The sequence below is a fragment of the Trachypithecus francoisi genome, unplaced genomic scaffold (genome assembly GCF_009764315.1).
Source record: "Trachypithecus francoisi isolate TF-2019V2 unplaced genomic scaffold, Tfra_2.0 Lachesis_group10, whole genome shotgun sequence".
NCBI lineage: Eukaryota > Metazoa > Chordata > Mammalia > Primates > Cercopithecidae > Trachypithecus > Trachypithecus francoisi.
The window spans coordinates 109629752-109651168 of NW_022681455.1; the positions used below are offsets into that span (position 1 = coordinate 109629752).

The 21417-nt window shown below is 41.4% G+C and overlaps 1 protein-coding gene and 1 pseudogene across 4 annotated transcripts in view; one reads left to right on the plus strand and one right to left on the minus strand.

Annotated features, from left to right (window-relative positions):
- TANGO6 (transport and golgi organization 6 homolog) overlaps nt 1-21417 on the plus strand; it is a 268545-nt gene that overhangs the window by 168591 nt on the left and 78537 nt on the right. The window lies entirely within an intron of this gene.
- Nucleotides 16625-16724, minus strand: LOC117088833 (annotated as a pseudogene).

Genomic DNA, 21417 nt, shown 5'->3' on the forward strand with positions numbered 1-21417 from the left:
GTCTTCTCACTATTCTAATTCAGAATAAATTAAAGCATTCATTTGGATTCTACTTCAATATATGTATGAGAAAGAACACAGAATAATGAAGCACCTGATTTTCTCTTTGCAAGTTTTGAAATAGATTTTTGCATTCATTTTGACTTACGGGCTTGCAAGAGAGTAAACAGTGTAACTGAAATACAGTTTTCCTTTTAGGAACACAATGTTACTTAATTTTCCTCTCCCTGGCTTGATGTAGTTGGAATTGATTCATAGCACTTGAGGGATGGATGATCTGTTAATAATTTAAACATGAAGTTGTAGTCTCAATCCACAGGCTTCCTGATTTGTATTTGTCAATATTATGAGGCTAACTAACTCTTGGGCATGCTTTAATGAGTTTGAACTTTTATATATCTAATTAAATTAATTAAATCACAGGAATAGTTTTAATACTTTCATGATTACAGAATTGTAAAGAGCGTCTCATTCATTTAAAATATCTGGGATTTTTTTCTTCCTTCAGTTTTTAAAATAAGTTACCATAAACCTAGAATTTTTCCTTCCTGATGATTACATTTCTGGACTTTGTTATAATTTCACCCTTCAAGGAAGTTTCTGGAGGCACTTACTGTCTGGAGCACACTTTTCAGGAGAACCAATCTGTTTGTCTTGTCAGTAACACACTAGAGTCGATTATTGTAGATTTTCCTCATAGGGTACCTTTGTGTAAACTGAAAGCTTATGCACTGATTAAGCCAATCTTGGAGTTCAATGAGCAGTTCAGATGGAATGAGTAATTTAGTTAATACATAACTATAGAAGTTCTGGCATCTCCTGTTTCAAACTGTCTATGTTTCTGTGTTGTTTTAGTTTGTTGAGTTGCCAAAAATCCACTAATACAAAGCATTTCCTGTACATTGTTTTACTCTGAAAGATATTTAGTTATGGTTTTTATTTGCACATCACTCTGATTTCTGAAGAAACAGAAAGAAAACATCCTTTTGCAAGTTGAAGTGCAAAGTAGGCCTCTGTGTCTTTTTCAGTTCCCCTCACTTACCTCTTTTTTTTCTTCTCCTCTCCCGTTTAAAACTTCCCTCTACAGGTCCTTACCCAGGTTTGACCATCTCTAGAAAGTAAACAAATTTCAGACATTGCCCTACCTTCAAGTCTTTCTCTTATTCTTTCCCAGCCTGTAAGAAGCGGGTAGTAGATATACTAATATTTGCTAAGAGGTGATAGTAGCCTTCTATTCTGTAGCCATTCCTGGGATTTTTTTTTTTTTTTTTTTTTTTTTCCCAAAAGACTGGTTCTTCCTCTGTTACCCAGGCTGGAGTGCAGTGGCACTATCATGGCTCACTGTAGCCTCTACCTCCTGGGCTCAAACAATCCTCCCACTTGAGCTTCCCAAGTAGCCAGGACCATATGCACACACCACCACGTCCAGTTAATTAAAAAAAAAATTTTTTTCTTTTGTAGAGATGGGGTTTCACCATGTTGCCCAAGCTAATCTCAAACTCCTGGGCTCAAGCAATTCTCCCACCTCAGCCTCCCAAAATGTTGGGATTACAGGAATAAGCCACCACACCCAGCTTATTTTGTATTTTCAATAAGGAGACTAATCCAAAGGAATAAAGTTTGAATGATTAAATAGAATCTGAGGCAATACAATTTGCTAATAGAAGAAGTATTTGAAGATAAGAAGATCTCTCTGTCTCTTTAAAACATTCTTGGTAGGTTACTTACACCAACAATAGTTGCACTATCAAGTTTCCTTTTGTTTAATAACTTGTCCCATAGGGATCTTCTCATGGTCCCAATCTAAGCCTGTCAAAGTCTATTTACATATAATTTGCATCAAAATCATTCCTACTTGTGTGGTCTGTGTGTGACCGGATAGGGAAAGCTTAAGAGCCCCTGAAATCTTTGCTAACCCACTGCTACTTCAGGGTCATCTCTTGGTTACATTACCTTAAAGAGGAAATGAATGAAAAAACAAAAGCAGCAGATCAACAATTAGCCTTAAGGAGAAAAATGGGTCCTGACATGTAGACACCAGTTGGGGGAAATCTATTCAGGGACTACCCAGCATTCTTGCCCAGTGACTATTGTGACCTGTGTGCCTGGCAAGCCCCATCAAGACCAGAAGATAGATGGCTTTGGCTCCAACACTCTGCAGTGCTCTAATATGTGCATCCATATAGGGCTTTAACAGCTTTCACAAGGCCATTCTCAGTCATCCTTCATGGTTGGGAAATCGGAAGTGTTCCGTTCTTTCCACTTTTGAAAGTGGGAAGGAAGAGGGGAATTTTTTCTCCTCTCCAGGCTAGAATGAATAGGATTCCAGCCCTTAACCAAGACTACTCAGTGCCAATTGGTGTTTGCCCATGGACTAGAACTTATTTTCATTGTACCCTGTTATTTATGCACCATTTTAAGACTAAGTCACTGGATTCCCTTCTACCCATGCCTTACGAAGTTAAACAAAGAAAGATGAAAAGTGCAAGGACCTTGAAATGTCAGAGATGTGGGGCAATCCGTTGGCTGCATTTAAGTCCTTTGTTTTAGGACTTAAAAGGGATGAGCCCCTTTTAAATTTTACTTTCTTATTTGTGATACAGGGTTAATAATATTTTATTCTACCCATCTCAGATTATTGTGAGGCTCAAACAAGATAATAGACCTAGAAGTATTTTGCAGATAAAGAGGCTTACAAATGCACACAGTAGTGTTTTATTACACAGCATTTTATGTCTGTGCTGCACTGTAGCTGCATACATTATATTAACTAAGATCCCTCTTCTGTTCATAAAGGGCTATGTGGAGGAGGGAAACTGAAGTCAGAAAAGAGATGATTTCCCCAGAGCTGAAGGGGAAATTCAAGGCTGAAAAGTAACTGTTGTTAATAGATCAAAATTTACCTATGAATTTTTTAATGATGAATTTCATCAAAAATTAATTGCATTTAAATTATTTAATTCTCTAAATGGCTTTTGGAGAGGAAATCCTGCCTGTTAGGATCTGCCATGTCAATCTAATTTCCTTTGGACCTTGACAGAAATTGTAAACTGTGTTGACTCTGGCTCACACGTGTTTATAAATTGCATTCATGAAATGTTACAAGAAACCAGTGATTCTTCTATTATATTTCTTTTTTCTTTTTTTTTTTTTTTTTTTTTTTGAGATGGAGTCTCGCTCTGTCACCCAGGTTGGAGTGCTGTGGCCGGATCTCAGCTCACTGCAAGCTCCGCCTCCCGGGTTCACACCGTTCTCCTGCCTCAGCCTCCCGGGTAGCTGGGACTATAGGCGCCACCACCTCGCCCGGCTAGTTTTTTTGTAGTTTTTAGTAGAGACGGAGTTTCACCATGTTAGCCAGGATGATCTCAATCTCCTGACCTCGTGATCCGCCCGTCTCGGCCTCCCAAAGTGCTGGGATTACAGGCTTGAGCCACCGCGCCCGGCCTATTATATTTCTTAACAGTAGTGAGGTTGAGTTCTAGGCCCTGAAATGCATGGAAAAAAGAGTAGATGTTAGCGAGCACAAAAAAAGGGCACATGAACAGAGTCAGATCTATATTTTGTCTCCTGTTTCCTCATTGACTGGTTCAATAAGATGTTTCTGCTAAAGGCATGTGGCTCTCCAGGGTGTCATCCCTAGAGATCCATACACTTTAGTACCCAAATAAATGGCATCCAAGACAGGAGGAAAAGTCGTTTATCTGGATCCCTTTTTTCAGTAACTGATTTCAGGAGGTCAAATATGTATTGCATCCTTTGACTATTTTATGCTTTTACCTTTTTTCTCCCCAAAATATTTAATATCAAACTGAAAGCACACAGAGTACAGTCCTGGAGAAAGGAAGACCATACTTCAACTAGTTAGATTATAGGGGGGATTTAAACACTCTAATTGAGATCCTGGAGCCTGGAAAGAAGATTAAAATACAAAGACACACAGAAAAAGACTCCAGTTCTTCATCTCTACTTCAACCTGGTCCATAGAGGAAATGAAATAAAGAACAGAAGAGATTTGGATTGAGCAAAACAAAAAGGTTGGAGCGCAAAGGTTTTTAACTTCTGGCATAAGATCTTAACATCTGTGGGTTAATGTCTGTCAAATGTGATTTGATGCACCTATACATGGAAACTATGGAATATTGGACCAAATGGCCCACTGTGTTTAAGTGTCACAGGGTGAATCCCAAAATTGGGGTTCATGGCGGCCATGAGGGTTCTTGGCCTCACTCAGGAAGGAATTCAAGAGTGAGCCAACAGAATAAAGTGAGAGCAAATTTATTAAGAAAAGTAGGCCGGGCGCGGTGGCTTAAGCCTGTAATCCCAGCACTTTGGGAGGCCGAGACGGGCGGATCACGAGGTCAGGAGATCGAGACCATCCTGGCTAATACGGTGAAACCCCGTCTCTACTAAAAAACACAAAAAACTAGCCGGGCGACGAGGCGGGCGCCTGTAGTCCCAGCTACTCGGGAGGCTGAGACAGGAGAATGGGGTGAACCCGGGAGGCGGAGCTTGCAGTGAGCTGAGAGCCGGCCACTGCACTCCAGCCTGGGCGGCAGAGCAAGACTCCGTCTCAAAAAAAAAAAAAAAAAAAAAAAAGAAAAGTAAAGGAATAGAAGGATGGCTACTCCATAGGCAGAGCAGCAGCACGGACGACTTGACTGAGTATACTTATGGTTATTTCTTAATTGTGTGCTAAGCAGGGATGGATTATTCATGAGTTTTCCAGGAAAGGATTGGGGAGTTCTGGAACTGAGGATTCCTCTCCTTTTCAGACCACATTGGGTAATGTCTGGACATTGCTATGGCATTTATAGACTGTCATAATACTGGTGGGAGTTTCTTTTAGCATGCTAATGCATTATAATCAGTGTATAATGAGCAGTGAGGATGACCAGAGGTCACTTTTGTTACCATTTTGTTTTTGGAGGGTTTTTAGCCAGCTTCTTTACCACATCTCATTTTATCAGTGGGGTCTTTGTGACCTGTATCTTGTGAAACCAGTCCCGCTGACCTCTTATCTCATCCTGTAACTAAGAATGCCTAACCTCCTGGGAATGCAGCCCAGCAGTCTCATCCTCATCTTATCTAGCACCTATTCAAGATGGAGTCACTCTAGTTAGAACACCTCTGACGTATTTCCTCCCTCCCCTTTACAAGGGCACCCTTAATCCTAAGGGTTATAAAGGGATGAAGATCTATCTTCTGTAACTTCTTCAGGCTGAATGGGGGCAATGATATTCTTACCTAATTACTAGGGTCTCTTGTATTCAAGGTAGAGAGGAGCTCAATGAGAAGGTGTTGGTATGGTAAGGGCCATTCATAACTGAGTCTCAACAGAAGGTATAATCTGGAAGATTCGTAAGTGTTCAATTTAAGAAAATGTTGAGTAGGCTTATCCTGCATTCCTACACAAAGAGTACAACGGCAATTTATTCCACAGCAGTAAAGCAAAATAAGTAAAATTATTTCAAGTAAACTAAATAAGAAGGCTTTTCATGAACTGAGCAATTGTAACCAAGCTGATGTGAGGTCATGCCCAGAACTAGAATACTCATCCAGATTTTCACATTACCCATCCCTATTGTTTCTTCTGAGCAGCCGCCAGAGATCACTGGTTGGTTCACAGGAGTAAGCAGGATCTGTCTAAATTGCAGGAAAAATTCAAAAACAATGGATGTGATTAGAACCTAATAACAGGTATACCATAGTTTTTGAATCATAATTTTTCTCTCTCCAGTCTCTTATTTTTACTAAAGGCAAATCATGGTAGAACCAGTTTGTTTGCAAAATAAGTTTTTGTCTTATAAAACTTGGCCTGATCATGTATATAAAGTGCTGCAAGAATAATTATTTGCCATAGAAACTCCTTTTAAAATTGTCTTTGATGAAACATTGTTCCATAGAAATCCCAGACTTGATTGATTGATTGAGACAAGTCTCACTCTGTCACCCAGGCTGGAGTGCAGTGGCACAATCTTGGCTCACTGCAGCCGCAACATCCCCGGTTCAGGCCCTTCTCCCACCTCAGCCTCTTAGTAGCTGGGACTACAGGTGTGCACCACCACGCCTGGCTAATTTTTGTACTTTTTAGTAAAGACAGGGTTTTGCCATGTTGCCCAGACTGATCTTGAACTCCTGAGCTCAGGTGATCCTCCCACCTCGGCCTCCCAATATGCTAGGATTACAGGCATGAGCTACCATGCCCAGCCTTCTCAGACTTGTATGAGCCTCGAGTCCAGCCACAAATTAATCTGTGCCTGCAAATACTTGTATGAGTTGGGTGAATTCCTCTTTTCTTGAGATCCCAAGATAACCTGTATTTCCTGGGCCTGTCAGAAAGCAACATTTTTTACTTACTGCAGGTCAGGAACTCTGTACAGGGACTGTGTAGAAAAGGTATGAGGCCAGTTTTCCTAAGGGGCTTTTATTAGCTCTATGAGTCAACTTTGGTCCCTTAAAACAGTCTGTTTATATTGAAAGCATGCCGTTCCAGTCAAAACCTTGGTAAAATAACCAGTGTCTCTAGTTGTGTCCTGTTACAAAAGAAAACAGGTTCTTATTACATTTATGCAAATAACAGCATTGCCATAAATTAACAATACTCACAAATAGTTTCCAAATTCTGGAGAAATCAGATAGTGAAAAAGAAACATGCTCCATATTTTGTTTCTGGACAAAAACTTTGTTTTATACTCCTTATAGGGGTATACTTTACTCAATTGTTGAAAGCTGTAAATAGCTCAAAAGTTTTTTTGACTCTGAAAAACCAAACAGAAAGAATCAGCAGTGTTTTAAGCAAAAAATCATAAAAAGATTATTTTAGTATTTTATTAGTTCAATCTATGCAATTAATTCCTGTTTTGCTTGATATCTATAAACACATTAGCTTTCCAAGAGAGTCTTGAAAGTTTTTTTCTCTGTTTTAGTGGCACACTTTCCAAAGCTATCAGAGACGTATATTGAAGAGTGCTTGTCAGAGTCCTATACCTGATTACAAACCATCTTTTGTAGAGGATCAAAACAAGACAATTGTCTGTGGATGACAAAAAGTCTTAGGGCAACCACAGCCAAAGATGCAATTAGCAAGGAAATGTGGTTACCCCTGTGGCAGAAAATAATTTAGCATAACAATTATAATTATTACTGATAATGTACACTAAGTCATAATCAGAATTATAGGAGTTTCACATAATTTTGGAACACATACCAGTAACACATTTATACAAAGACAGCCCAAAGAAAGTCAAATACCATTGTATATTTAACAGTGCTTCCTCTATGCTTTTAATATACCAAATATGTCATTTTTGGACTTTAGGGGACCTAATATCTAAAAGGAATAATTGAGTCAGAAAAAGACTTAATTTAGAATTTGATTTTGGAAACTTGTCAAGTGTCAAAGGCTTAAAACACTTGATATTGCCGGACACGGTGGCTCAAGCCTGTAATCCCAGCACTTTGGGAGGCCGAGACGGGCAGATCACGAGGTCAGGAGATCGAGACCATCCTGGCTAACACGGTGAAACCCTGTCTCTACTAAAACAATACAAAAAACTAGCCGGGCGAGGTGGCAGGTGCCTGTAGTCCCAGCTACTCGGGAGGCTGAGGCAGGAGAATGGCGTGAACCCGGGAGGCGGAGCTTGCAGTGAGCTGAGATCCGGCCACTGCACTCCAGCCTGGGTGACAGAGCGAGAGAGACTCCGTCTCAAAAAAAGCAAAACAAAACACTTGATATTATAAAATAGAATCACAGGTCGTTTATTTAGCTAAAATAACTCAAAGATTTCAAAAGGACAAAAACTTTTACTCATTGATGAAGGGAAGACTTAGCTTTCCAGCCAAGATCCAATAAAAACAGCATGAGGTCAACTGATCTCTTTTTATCTCTTTTTTCCTATAGTTTATTTTATTTTATTTTATTTATTATTTTTTTTTTTTTTTTTTTTTTTTTTTTTTTTTGAGACGGAGTCTCGCTCTGACGCCAGGCTGGAGTGCAGTGGCCGGGTCTCAGCTCAATGCAAGCTCGGCTCTGGGTTTACGCCATTTCCTGCCCAGCATCCCAAGCAGCTGGACTAAGGCGCCCGCCATGTCGCCCGGCTAGTTTCCTATAGTTTATTTTAAAGGTAAACAAAAATCGTTCTCTTTTTTTTTTTTTTTCTTTTTTTCTTTTTTTTTTTTTTTTGAGACAGGCTCTCACTCTGTTGCCCAGGCTGGAGTGCAGTGGCACAATCTCAGCTCACTGCAACCTCTGCCTCCCACATTCAGGCAATACTCCTGCCTCAGTCTCCTGAGTAGCTGGGATTACAAGTGCATGCCACCACACCTGGCTAATTTTTTGTATTTTTAGTAGAGATGGGACTTCACCATGTGGCCAGGCTGGTCTTGAAATCCTGACCTCAAGTAATCTGCCCACCTTTGCCTCCCAAAATGCTGGGATTACAGGCATGAGCCGCCAAGCCTGACCAATATTCTTTTAATTTTAGTCAACTTGCTCCCATACAGTTCTTTACAAGGTTAAATTTTCACAAACCTTCTACAACTTGTTTAAGCCTTTAGTTTTTTTTTTTATCTTTTTTTTTTTTTTTTTTTTTCCTTTTTGTGGAGAATGGGGTCTCGCTGTATTACCCAGGCAGGTCTCGAACTCCTGGGCTCAAGCTATCCTCCCGCCTCTGCCTCCCTGAGAGCTGGGATTACAGGCGTGAGCCACCGCGCCCGGCTAAGCCTTTAGTTTTATCCTATCTTTTAAAATTTAAAATGATTCTTACACCCTCTAAATTAGACAAAATTACTTTTTTTTTAAGAAAAAAACACATTCTCATGCCTTTTTACCAAAAACATGTAATTTTAATTTCTTTAGTGTAAGAATTTTTTTTTTTTTTTTTTTTAGACAGAGTCTGCTCTGCCCCCAGACTGGAGTGCAGTGGCCGGATCTCAGCTCACTGCAAGCTCCGCCTCCCAGATTCACGCCATTCTCCTGCCTCAGCCTCCCGAGTGGCTGGGACTACAGGCGCCCGCCACCTCACCCGGCTAGTTTTTTGTATTTTTTAGTAGAGACGGGGTTTCACCGTGTTCGCCAGGATGATCTCGATCTCCTGACCTCGTGATCCGCCCGTCTCGGCCTCCCAAAGTGCTGGGATTACAGGCTTGAGCCACCGCGCCGGGCCTAGTGTAAGAAATTTTAATTATATACCAGGTGTAGAGCCTAGGATGCAGGACAGAACTGCCTATAAAGTCTGACTCTTGCCAGCACAGTTAGGGGGAAATGGCTCACCCTCTATGTTCCCAGGCCTTATCCTGAATTAAATGGCTCTAACGCAGGTAAGCTGAACAATTACCAAAAGTCATAGAAACAGTTTATGACCTTAAAGCGTTTAGCAAACCTAATATCTGACCTGCATGATTTAGACCAAATGTCCAAATTTTGAAGACATTTTTATTTTATTTTACCAGTAATCTTTAAACTTTCTTTATTTTATTTTATTTTTTTTTTTTGAGACAGAGTCTCGCTCTGTCGCCCAGGCTAGAGTGCAGTGGCCAGACCTCAGCTCATTGCAAGCTCTGCCTCCCAGGTTTACACCATTCTCCTGCCTCAGCCTCCGGAGTGGCTGGGACTACAGGCACCTGCCACCTCACCCGGCTAGTTTTTTGTATTTTTTTTTTTAGTAGAGACGGGCTTTCACCGTGTCAGCCAGGATGGTCTCGATCTCCTGACCTCGTGATCTGCCCGTCTCGGCCTCCCAAAGTGCCGGGATTACAGGCTTGAGCCACCACGCCCGGCTAAACTTTCTTTATTTTTAAAAGACTATTAGTTATGCGTACTAAAAGACACTAAAGTTTTTCTTTTTCTTTTTTTTTTTTTTTTGAGAGGGAGTCTCACTCTGTCGCCCAGGCTGGGGTGCAGTGGCCGGATCTCAGCTCACTGCAACCTCCGCCTCCCGGGTTCACGCCATTCTCCTGCCTCAGCCTCCCGAGTAGCTGGGACTACAGGCGCCCGCCACCTCGCCCGGCTAGTTTTTTGTATTTTTTAGTAGAGACGGGGTTTCACCGTGTTAGCCAGGATGGTCTCGATCTCCTGACCTCGTGATCCGCCCGCCTCGGCCTCCCAAAGTGCTGGGATTACAGGCTTGAGCCACCGCGCCCGGCCTAAAGTTTTTATTTTTCTAGCAAAGTATTTAAGTCTTATTTTTCTTTGTGCCTATTATTTAGAGCTCTTTTATTAAACATTATACATACAACACATATAAATACACAGACAGAAGATCCAGTAGTTGTAAGATTTCTCATTTGCCAGTTTTTAAGTTTCTCATTAAAGCCTGCAGTTTCTAGGGCCAAATAAGCAGGCACAGCTAGAAAACAAAACAGATCTCCAAAAATCAAGGATCCCGTTTTTTTTTTTTTTTTTTTGAGACGGAGTCTGGCTCTGTCTCCCAGGCTGGAGTGCAGTGGCCGGATCTCAGCTCACTGCAAGCTCTGCCTCCCGGGTTTACACCATTCTCCTGCCTCAGCCTCCTGAGTAGCTGGGACTACAGGCGTCCGCCACCTTGCCCGGCTAGTTTTTTGTATTTTTAGTAGAGACGGGGTTTCACCGTGTTAGCCAGGATGGTCTCGATCTCCTGACCTCGTGATCCGCCCGTCTCGGCCTCCCAAAGTGCTGGGATTACAGGCTTGAGCCACCGCGCCCGGCCAAGGATCCCGTTTTTACGCTAGATTCTGGATTCCTAAAAAAAAAAAGGAACACCATGGGACCAGACAATGCCATGCTTTTACCTTGCATTTCACTGCAAAGACGTTCCCCCAAGGCTGGTGGCCAACCCAAAGCCCATCTGCCCGTTCCCCATTTCATACCTTTTAGGTACCCAAGAGCACGCTTTTTTCATTTAAATATGAGAAGAAAGAAGTATTGGCCTGTAGTAATAACCGCTCACCGTAAGCAAATGCCATCAGCTATTCCTAAAAGTATATGTCCTACCTAGCTGTTACACCATGGCTAAAAGTTCTCTCATAATGCAAAATAATTTCTGATACCCCCAAAAGTAAAAAAAAGATCAAGTAACGTGATGCAAAACAGAGCAGAGCCTTAGATTTTGAGAGGGACCTGTCTACTTACAGTTTTTGGAGTTCCATGAGGAAAACAGCTTTTTCTTCCAAAACAGGATCTGTGACATCTTCTATTTTTCTCCCAAGGAGTCCCAAGCTGTCAGAAATTACCATAGGTCCTCTCATGTGGGCATCAAGGGTAGCAAGAAAAAATACTGGAGAAATAATTCAGTTGACTGAGAAGAAAAACAAACCAAAAAAATAAGATCGAAGAAAAGGCATAAAACCTTTTAATTTATATATATATATAAAACTTGGGTGATATGGTTTGGCTCTGTGCCCCTACCCAAACCTCATCTTGAATTGTAATCCCCATAATCCCCATGTATTGAGGAAGGGACCAGGTAGGAGGTGACTGGATCATAGGGATGTTTTCCCCCATGCTGTTGTCAGGATAGTGAGTGAGTTCTCGTAAGATCTGATGGTTTTATAAGACAGTTTTCCCTGGTCTTGCTTGCTCTGTCTTGCCTGCTGCCATGTAAGACATGCCTCTTCCCCTTCCACCATAATTGTAAGTTTCTTGGGGACTCCCCAGCCATGCAGAGTTGTGAGTCAATTAAACCTCTTTTCTTTATAAATTACCCAGTCTTGGCTGTATAAAATGGACTAATATATTGGGTATCTGTTTTTAATTAAGCTGACTTTTAACCATAGAGCACTTTTTTAAAAAGTCCCTTTGGGTCAGATGCGGTGGCTCACACCTGTAATCCCAGCACTTTGGGAGGCTGAGGCAGGCAGATCACCTGAGGTCAGGGGTTTGATACCAGTCTGGCCAACATGGTGAAACCCTTTCTCTACTAAAAATACAAAAATTAGCTGGGTTTGGTGGCACACGCCTGTAGTCCCAGCTACTCGGGAGGCTGAGGCACCAGAATCGCTTGAACCCAGGTAGAGGTTGCAGTGAGTTGAGATGGCACCACTGCACTCCAGTCTGGGTGACAGAGCAAGACTCCATCTCAAAAAAAAAAAAAAAATCTTTCTAAATATTTTATCATTAGACTTTAGCCAGGACAAGCAGCCAACACCTCTGGCTTTTAAGCCCCTTTTTCCCCCCCTCAAAGGTATTCTTCCAAGTAAAACAAAAAAGCCTTAATGAAAGTTATGATTTAACCATGGATGTACGAAGTGTCTCCAAAGAGACGGCAAGCAGTTTTTATGAGATCTAGAATCATGCCTAAGGTAGCTCAGAGAAAAGAAAATTCAAGTCAGGAAATCAGCAGCTGTCCATAGAGGGAAAAAGAATAAATAAATGGCAAAAGTCCCACAAGTGTCAAATCAAAAGGAACTCATCCCTAAGCCAGGAGTTTAATCCAGGCCACCATCACAAAAGAGCAAAGCCTTTGCTACTGAGCTACAGCAGAAGGTAAGCACCATATTGTTTTTCCCAGGAGTCTAGAGCAGCCATTTTTGAGCTTATGAAGAACATACCTTTTCAAGGGAAAAGAAAACAGATGTTAGAATTAAAAGTCAGTATTTCTTTCAGTCTTACTGAAAGCAAACCAATACTTTAAGAAATGTGTTTTGGGCCGGGCGCGGTGGCTCAAGCCTGTAATCCCAGCACTTTGGGAGGCCGAGACGGGCGGATCACGAGGTCAGGAGATCGAAACCATCCTGGCTAACACGGTGAAACCCCATCTCTACTAAAAATACAAAAACTAGCCGGGCGAAGTGGCGGGCGCCTGTAGTCCCAGCTACTCGGGAGGCTGAGGCAGGAGAATGGCGTGAACCCGGGAGGCGGAGCTTGCAGTGAGCTGAGATCCGGCCACTGCACTCCAGTCCGGGCGACAGAGCGAGACTCCGCCTCAAAAAAAAAAAAAAAAAAAAGAAATGTGTTTTAATATAGGGGACCAAAATTTAGATAGACTATTATAAATTTTCTTTCATTGTGGTTTATTTAATTATATTAAAAAGTTTAGGCCAGGCGTGGTGGCTCATGCCTGTAATCCCAGCACTTTGGGAGGCAGAGGCGGGTGGATCACAAGGTCGGGAGTTTGAGACCAACCTGGTCAATGTGGTGAAACCCCGTCTCTACTAAAAATACAAAAATTAGCCAGGTGTGGTGATGTGCACCTGTAGTTCCAGCTACTCGGGAGGCTGAGGCAGGAGAATGGTGTGAACCCAGGAGGCGGTGCTTGCAGTGAGCAGAGATCACGCCACTGCACTCTAGCCTAGGCAACGCAGCGAGACTCTGTCTCAAAAAAAAAAAAAAAAAAATTTAATAGTTATCTTTTATGAACTTTATCACGACTTATGTAGACCATCTATGACTTAGGACTTGTCCTATACTTTCTTCTTTCCTAAATAATCAGTCATTCTACTTTAGAACAAGAATTTACCATACAAGATCCTTTCTCACATAAAATTTCTTTTCTTTATAGCCTTCCTTACCAAAAATACATCTTCCTATCCAAAACTTTCTACTCATCTCTCTCCCCTACTTACTGTTTTTTTTTCTTTCTACCTTGTTTCTATTTTCTTCCTAAATCCACATTTTAAACCCCACTTTAAATAACATCTGAATTGGCAAAAAAAAATTTTTTTTCAATAACAGTATATCTTCTTTGGCACATTTTACATACAGAATTATATATGAATTTTTAGTAATCCTAAATTTTAATGAGTTTAAATTAAATGAACTTGAAAAATGCTTGGACTTACTTAATTTATGAGTGCTCTTTTATTTATAAGTCAATCTGTTACCCTGTAGACAATATATAGCATAATAAATATAAATATACATAAACACACATGTATGTATGCACACACATAAAGATCCAATAGCTTTTATCTTGAAACTCTAGTCATGAGATAGTAATACAAACTCACTGTTTCATAAAAGACAGCTAGATCCAAATTATTTCTTTTTTTTTTTTTTTTGAGATGGAGTCTCACTCTGTCACCTAGGTTGGAGTGCAGTGGCGTGATCTTGGCTCACTGCAACCTCCGCCTCCCAGGTTCAAGCAATTCTCCTGCTTCAGCCTCCTGATTAGCTGGGATTATAGACACTTGCCACCACACCTGGCTAATTTTTGTATTTTTAGTAGAGATGGGGTTTCACCATGTTGGTCAGGCTGGTCTCAAACTCCTGACCTCGTGATCTGTCTGCCTTGGTCTCCCAAAGTGCTAGGATTACAGTCAAGAGCCACTGTGCCCAGCCCCAAATTATTTCTCTGACAAAATCGGGACTTGTCCAAATGGCTAAACTTTGTTTTGCTAATTTGAATTTGCTGTCGTTGCTTAAAGGGCACCTTAGCAGCAAGTCCTTCAGGACTATTGTTCCCATGTCCAACAAGGATCTTTAATAGACATATAACTTTTTCTATCTGTCTTTCTATCCAGTTATCTACCCCTGCAAATTCTCACCTCCTGCATCAAAACATTAAATGAAGTGACAATAAGACAAGAAAATGCTGTTACAGAAAACAATAACTTTAGAATAGAAAACAAGAAAAAGCAAGACCAGGATTCGCCTGGGTGGGACTCTAACCCACAATTGTAGAGGGAATGCCAATTCTGAACACCGCTGAGCATCTGGCATGGATGACAAACATACCAAATGCTGAAAACCCCCAGAGCACCTCAGGAGTATCCAGCAGTGAACCCCAAAGGCATGAGACCTAACACAGTTGGGGGCCACAATATTACATGACTCTGGCATCCCAGGATCAACACAGTGGGAGACCACTCACAACCAACACAGTGGGAGACCACTCACAACACAGTGGGAGACCACTCACAACCAACTTGCTTGCTCACAACCAAGCAAGACTGCTTTAAACAATTGCCCAACTATCCAAAGCAAAACTACAGAGAAGGGGTGACAGGGTGGGCTACTAAGGAAGTGGCCGGCCAGGTGTGCTCCCATCTGGGGCACCCAGACAATGGGAGGCTGCAGTCAGGCTCCTAAGCCAGAGGTCTCATGGCCACTTTCCCATCTACCCAAAATAAAGGACAGAGAATCCAAAATCGAAATTGAATAAAAGGTGGCAGCCAGGCATGGTGGCTCACACCTGTAATCCCAGGAGGCCAATCCCAGGAGGCCAAGTCAGGTGTATCACCTGAGGTCAGGAGTTTGAGACCAGCATGGCCAATGTGGTAAAACCCCTATCTCTACTAAAAACACCAAAAATTAGCCAGGCACCTGTAATCTCAGCTACTCGGGAGGCTGAGGCAGGAGAATCACTTGAACCCAGGAAGCAGAGGTTGCAGTGAGCCAAGATTGTGCCATTGTATTCCGGCCTGGGCAACAACGATGAAACTTTGTCTCAAAAAAAAAAAAGATAGTAAGTTGAATCCTCATTTCACCCAGCTCCTATTCAAGGTGGAGTCGCTCTGGTTTGAATGCCTTTGATATAAGGAGCTCCAAGAGTCTGAATCTGGAGTGTTTTTCTTGCCTCGGTTAAGAAACTTTTAAATAATACTAATATTTTTTCAAAAACAGAAACAATGAAAATTTAGAAGGCTTTTACAAATGTTACTCATTAAATGGCCGGCTCTGAAGCAGTAAAGACTGAAATTATATTGTCACCATCGTTTACTGACAAATAAGGAAGAGCTGGCAGAAGCAATGCCAGTCAGAAAGCAGTGGGAAAGCCCTGGGTTCTGCTTGACTGGTGGTGGAGGCAGGACTCAGTTCCTATAGTGGGCAGATTACCAAAGAATCCAGATCTCCTGCCTCCTGTGTTTGAGGGCAGCAATGATTGTGAATTGTCTGTGAGATTAGTCCCAAGCCTTTGGTCTCTGAGTTTTTGGGAGGCAGAGATGTGTTTCATATCAGATTGTGCTTACACACATAGACTGCTTTTCTAGTATGTGAATATTTTTATATGTTGCTTCTGTTTTTCCAGCTTCACTGAAAAATAGATTCTCCAGTCCTCGTTCTGACCCTTCCATTCGCAAAATTTCATTTTTTAAAAAACAGACTTCTGGCTGGGTGTGGTGGCTCACGCCTGCAATCCCAACACTTTGGGAGGCCAAGACAAGTGGATCACCTGAGGTCAGGAGTTCGAGACCAGCCTGACCAACATGGTGAAACTACATCTCCACTAAAGAAAAGAATACAAAAATTAGCCGGGCATGGTGGCACACGCCTGTAATGCCAGCTACTCCGGAGGCTGAGGCAGGAGAATCCCTTGAACCTGGAAGGCGGAGATTGCAGTGAGCTGAGATTGCACCACTGCACTCCAGCCTGGGTAACAGAGTGAGACTCTGTCTCACAAAAACAAAAACAAAAACAAACAAAAAACACACTTATTGAAATAGAATTCATATATCATATAATTCAACCATTTACAATGTACAGCTCAATGTTGTTGTTGTTGTATGTTCACAGACTTATGCAGTCAGCATTACAATCAGTTTAGGACATTTTCATCACCCCAAAAGCAACCTTGTATACATTCCGAGTCGAGCAGTCACTACTGTACTTGCTGCTCTAAGGGTTTACTTAAAGTTGGACATTTCATGTAAACGAAATACACCATGTGGGCTTCTTTCACTTAGCATAATGTTTTCTTTTTCTTTTATTTTAAACATGGAACATTTCATGAATTTTCCTGTCATCCTTGCACAGGAGCCATGCTAATCTCTGTATCATTCCAGTGTTGGTATATTTGCTGCCGAGGCAAGCGCATTGTTTTCAAAGTTCATCTATGTTGTAGCATGTATTGGTAATTCATGTCTTTTTATTGCTGAATAATATTCCATTGTACTTATATGCCACTTTTTTTTTTTTGAGACTGGGTTTTGTTCTGTCACCCAGGTTGGGGTGTAGTGGCGCAATCTCGGCTCACTGCAACCTCCGCCAACTGGGTTCAAGCAATTCTCCTGCCTCAGCCTCCTGAGTAGCTGGGATTACAGGCATGTGCCATCACACCCTGTTAATTTTTTGTGTTTTTAGTAGAGGCGGATTTCACTGTGTTAGCCAGTATGATCTTGAACTCCTGACCTCATGATCCGTCTGCCTCGGCCTCCCAAAGTGCAGGGATTACAGGTGTGAGCCACCATGCCTGGCCTGGATATGCCCCATTTTTAATCCATTCATCAGTTGATGGATATGTGAATTTTTGGCTATTATGAATAAAACTGCTATGTACATTTGTGTACAAGTTTTTATGTGGAAAAATGTTTTCAGTTCTCTCGAGTCATATGGTAACTCTATGTTTAACTTTTTGAGGAACTGCCAAACTGTTTTCCAAAGTTTTCCATTTTACATTTTCACCAGCAGTGTAGAAGGGTCCCAGTTTCTTCTCACCAGGGCTTGTTATTGTCTGCCCTTTTGATTACAGCTCTCCCAGTGATTATGAAATGATATCTCCTTATGGTTTTGATTTGTACTTCCCCAGTGATTAATGATGTTGAGCACCTTTTCCTGTGCTTCTTGGACATTCATATATCTTCTTTGGAGAAATGTTTATTCAGATCATTTTTTAATTGAGTTGTCTTTCTTTTTTGTGTTGTAAGAGTTCTTTATAAATTCAAGAGACAAGTCCCTTACACTTATGTGATTTGCAGATATTTTCTTCCATTTTGTGGGTTGTCTTTTCTCTTTCTTTAAAAAAAGAAGAATAGACTTTTTCTTTCAGAAAAAATCGACTTTTTTAAGAGCAGTTTTCGGTTCACATAAAAATTGAGCAGAAAGTCGAGAGAGTTTCCATATGCTCCTTCCCCCCACACAGCCTCCTTCACTATCAAAATTCTTTTCACTTTCTTGATGGCGACATTTGAAGCACAAAGGTTTTTAATTTTGATGAAGTCCAATGGATGCATTTTTTTCTTTTGTCACTTTTGCTTTTGGCATCATATGTAAGAAGGCTTTGTCTAACCTAAAGTCACAGAGATTTACTCCGTTTTCTTGTTTTTGTACAGCCGAGATCTTGCTATGTTGATCAAAGCCATCACTCCCAGGCTAGTCTTGAACTCTGGGCCTCAAGCAATCCTCCCACTTAAGTCTCCCAAAGGACTGAGAGTTTTACGATTTTATCTCTTATGCATACATCTGTGATCCATCTGAAGTTGTTTTTTTGTTTGTTTTGTTTTGTTTTTTGTTTTTTGTTTTTGAGATGGAGTCTCACTCTGTTCCCCAGGCTGGAGTGCAATGGCACGATCTCAGCTCACTGCAACCTCTGCTTCCCAGGTTCAAGGAATTTTCATGCCTCAGCCTCCAAAGTAGCTGGCATTACAGGCACCTGCCAACATGCCTGGCTAATTCTTGTATTTTTAATAGAGATGGGGCTTTGCCATGTTGATAAAGCTGGTCTCAAAATCCTGACCTCAGGTGACCTGCCCATCTCAGTCTCCCAAAGTGCTGGAATTACAGGTGTGAACCACCATGCCTGGCTGAAGTTAATTTTGTACGTGTGTCAAGAAGGGGTTTTCATGTGGCTATCAAGTTGTTCCTGCCTCATTCTTTCTCCATTGTTTTGGCATTATTGTTAAAAATCAATTGAGCATAAATAGGAGAGTTTATTTTTTTTTTTTTTGAGATGGAGTCTTGCTCTGTATGCCCAGGCTGGAGTGCTGTGGCGCGATCTTGGCTCACTGAAATCTCCACCTCCCGGGTTCAAGCGATTCTCCTGTCTCAGCCTCCCGAGTAGCTGGGATTACAGGCATGTGCCACCACACCAGGCTAATTTTGTAGTTTTAGTGGAGACGGGGTTTCTCCATGTTGATAAGGCTGGTCTCGAACGCCTGATCTCAGGTGATCCACTCGCCTCGGCCTCCCAAAGTGTTGGGATTACAGGTGTGAGCCACCATGCCTGGCCCAAGAGTTTATTTCTTGACCCTCAGTTCTATTCTATTTGATTTACCTATTATTAGGCCAGTATGTACTATCTTGATTATTGTAGATTTGTAGTAAGTTTTAAAATCAGAAGTGTGAGTCTTCCAACCTTTTCACTGTTGTGGATCCCTTCCATTCTTATATGAATTTTAGGATCAGGTCGCCAATTTCTGCAACAACAGCAACAGCAACAACAACAACAAAAGCAGCTGGCATTTTGATAGAGATTGTGTTGAATCTGTGGATCAACGTTGGATATTTTCATTATAATATTGTCTTTCAATTCATGAGCACGGGATGTCTTTCCGTTTATTTGTCTTCTTTAATTTCTTTCAATAATGTTTTCAGAGTATGTGTTGCACTTCTTTTGTTAAATGTATTCCTATTTTATTCTTTTCAATGCAATTGCAAATGGAATTGTTTTCTTATACAGAATATTCACTGCTAACCTGAATACTTACTTTGGCATTTGGTGGCAGGAACTGAAGGGCGTATTAGGATACATCAGTTACTAGCCGGGCGAGGTGGCGGTCGCCTGTAGTCCCAGCTACTCGGGAGGCTGAGGCAGGAGAATGGCGTGAGCCCGGGAGGCGGAGCTTGCAGTGAGCTGAGATCAGGCCACAGCACTCCAGCCTGGGCAGCAGTGCGAGACTCCGTCTCAAAAAAAAAAAACAAAAAAGGATACATCAGTTACTTGAAGTGAATTAAATTATTTCATGTGTGTACTGAGAATGAAATGGGTATCAGCACTGCTAAGCTGGTGAGGCCACCCCCTACATGACTATGCTATTGATGACCTGATTCCTCTATAACTGTTATAGAGAAAGACTTTCTCTTGCCAAAGTATCTAGAAAGTTTTCAATCATTCTGTGTATCTTATCATTCTATTTGCTACCCTCACTAAATAGAACAGTCCCAGTACTATTTGTGCCATCATTCATTTGGAAGAGAGATTTGATTCCCGAAAGATTATCATACTCTTCAACTGTAGTGAGATTACAGTGACTTTGCACCAGAGTAATGTTATGCTAAAGGCATTGCAGTAGAATGATCCACTGGAGATTAAAAACCTCATTCTGTGTTATCAAACAAAGACCTCCATCCTCAGTGAACACATTATCTAATTCTAATCCACCAAGAATGTATCTCTAGTTAAGCTATTTCCTTGCTCAAAAAAGCATTATCAGCTCTGCATTGTTTACATCTTTAATTTCACACCCTCCATGATTTGACACTGCCTATTTCTGATCATGTTCACCTCTCATTGTGCTCTTCATTGCAGTTACCTGGTACAGCTGCTGTTTTCTAAATATGCCATATATTTTGTCTCTCTACCCCTGCCACCACCTTGCCTCTGCTGTCACAGCTCTGTCTACTGGAAGCAATCTTCCTCTTGTCTGTCCCTATGAGAATCCTTACCATTCTTCAAGATTAGGTTTAAGTGCTCCCTCCTCCATGAAATTTTCCCCAAGAAGAATAGATATCACCCATCCAGTTGCTCTCATCCTGCTTAGTACCTCTGACTTCCTAAAAGTAAGGACAAAATTTCCATCATCTCTCAATCTCCAGTGCCGTATGGCATCCCTTGCACATAGTATGTCTACATTTGATGTTTTCATTGAATTGGCTAGATGGAAAGATATTTCTTAAACTGCAGTTTGGAAATTAAATTCTGATATATTTTCAGGACTATGTATATTCTCTAAAATAGTTTTTAAAATATTGTATTTTCATTTTACTAATAATTCTGAATCACCAGGATCCACATTATAATCAAGTTGCATTGCACAATGTTAATGCCCATGTTTGTGTTTGAGAAACACTGGAGTAAAACATTGTTCAGAATGTGTGTAAAGTTCTGGTTACAGAGGAGTGCTGGCTGTAAGTGATCATTCAATTTTTGGAAAATATAATTGGTTTTAGCCAGCAGTACCTTAATCTGAGGATAAGATATTCTTTAGTTACTTCTTGGTAGAAAATGGAGAGAGCAGTTAGGAATGGTTTTATCTGTGTTCACATGTGTGTCTCAAAAAAAAGCGGGGGGACAGGAGGAGAAGGAAGAGAGCCCCCATACGTTAATAATAGAGTTTTGAAAGAATGGTATAAGAATCTGGCGAAGAGTGGAATTCTTTTTCTCACTTGATTTTTCTCAATTTCACTTTTATGGCCTGTTTTAGTGAACTAGGGGAATGATTGAGCCCTTGAAATTAGCAGGTCCTCTAACTCCAAAAGTTTAGTGTGTGTGTGTGTGTGTGTGTGTGTGTGTGTGTGTTTTGAAACAGGGTCTTGCTCTGTCACGCAGGCTGGAGTGCAGTGGCACAATCATAGCTTCCTGCAGTCCTCGAACATCTGGGCTCAAGTTCTCCTCCCACCTCAGCCTCCCTAGTAGCTGGGACTACAGGCACATGCTACCACACCCAGCTAATTTTTAAAATACCTTTTTTAGAGACAAGCTTTCGCTATATTGCCCAAGCTGGTCTTGAACTCCTGGCCTCAAGCCATCCGCCCACCTCAGCCACCCAAAGCTTGTCAATTCAGAT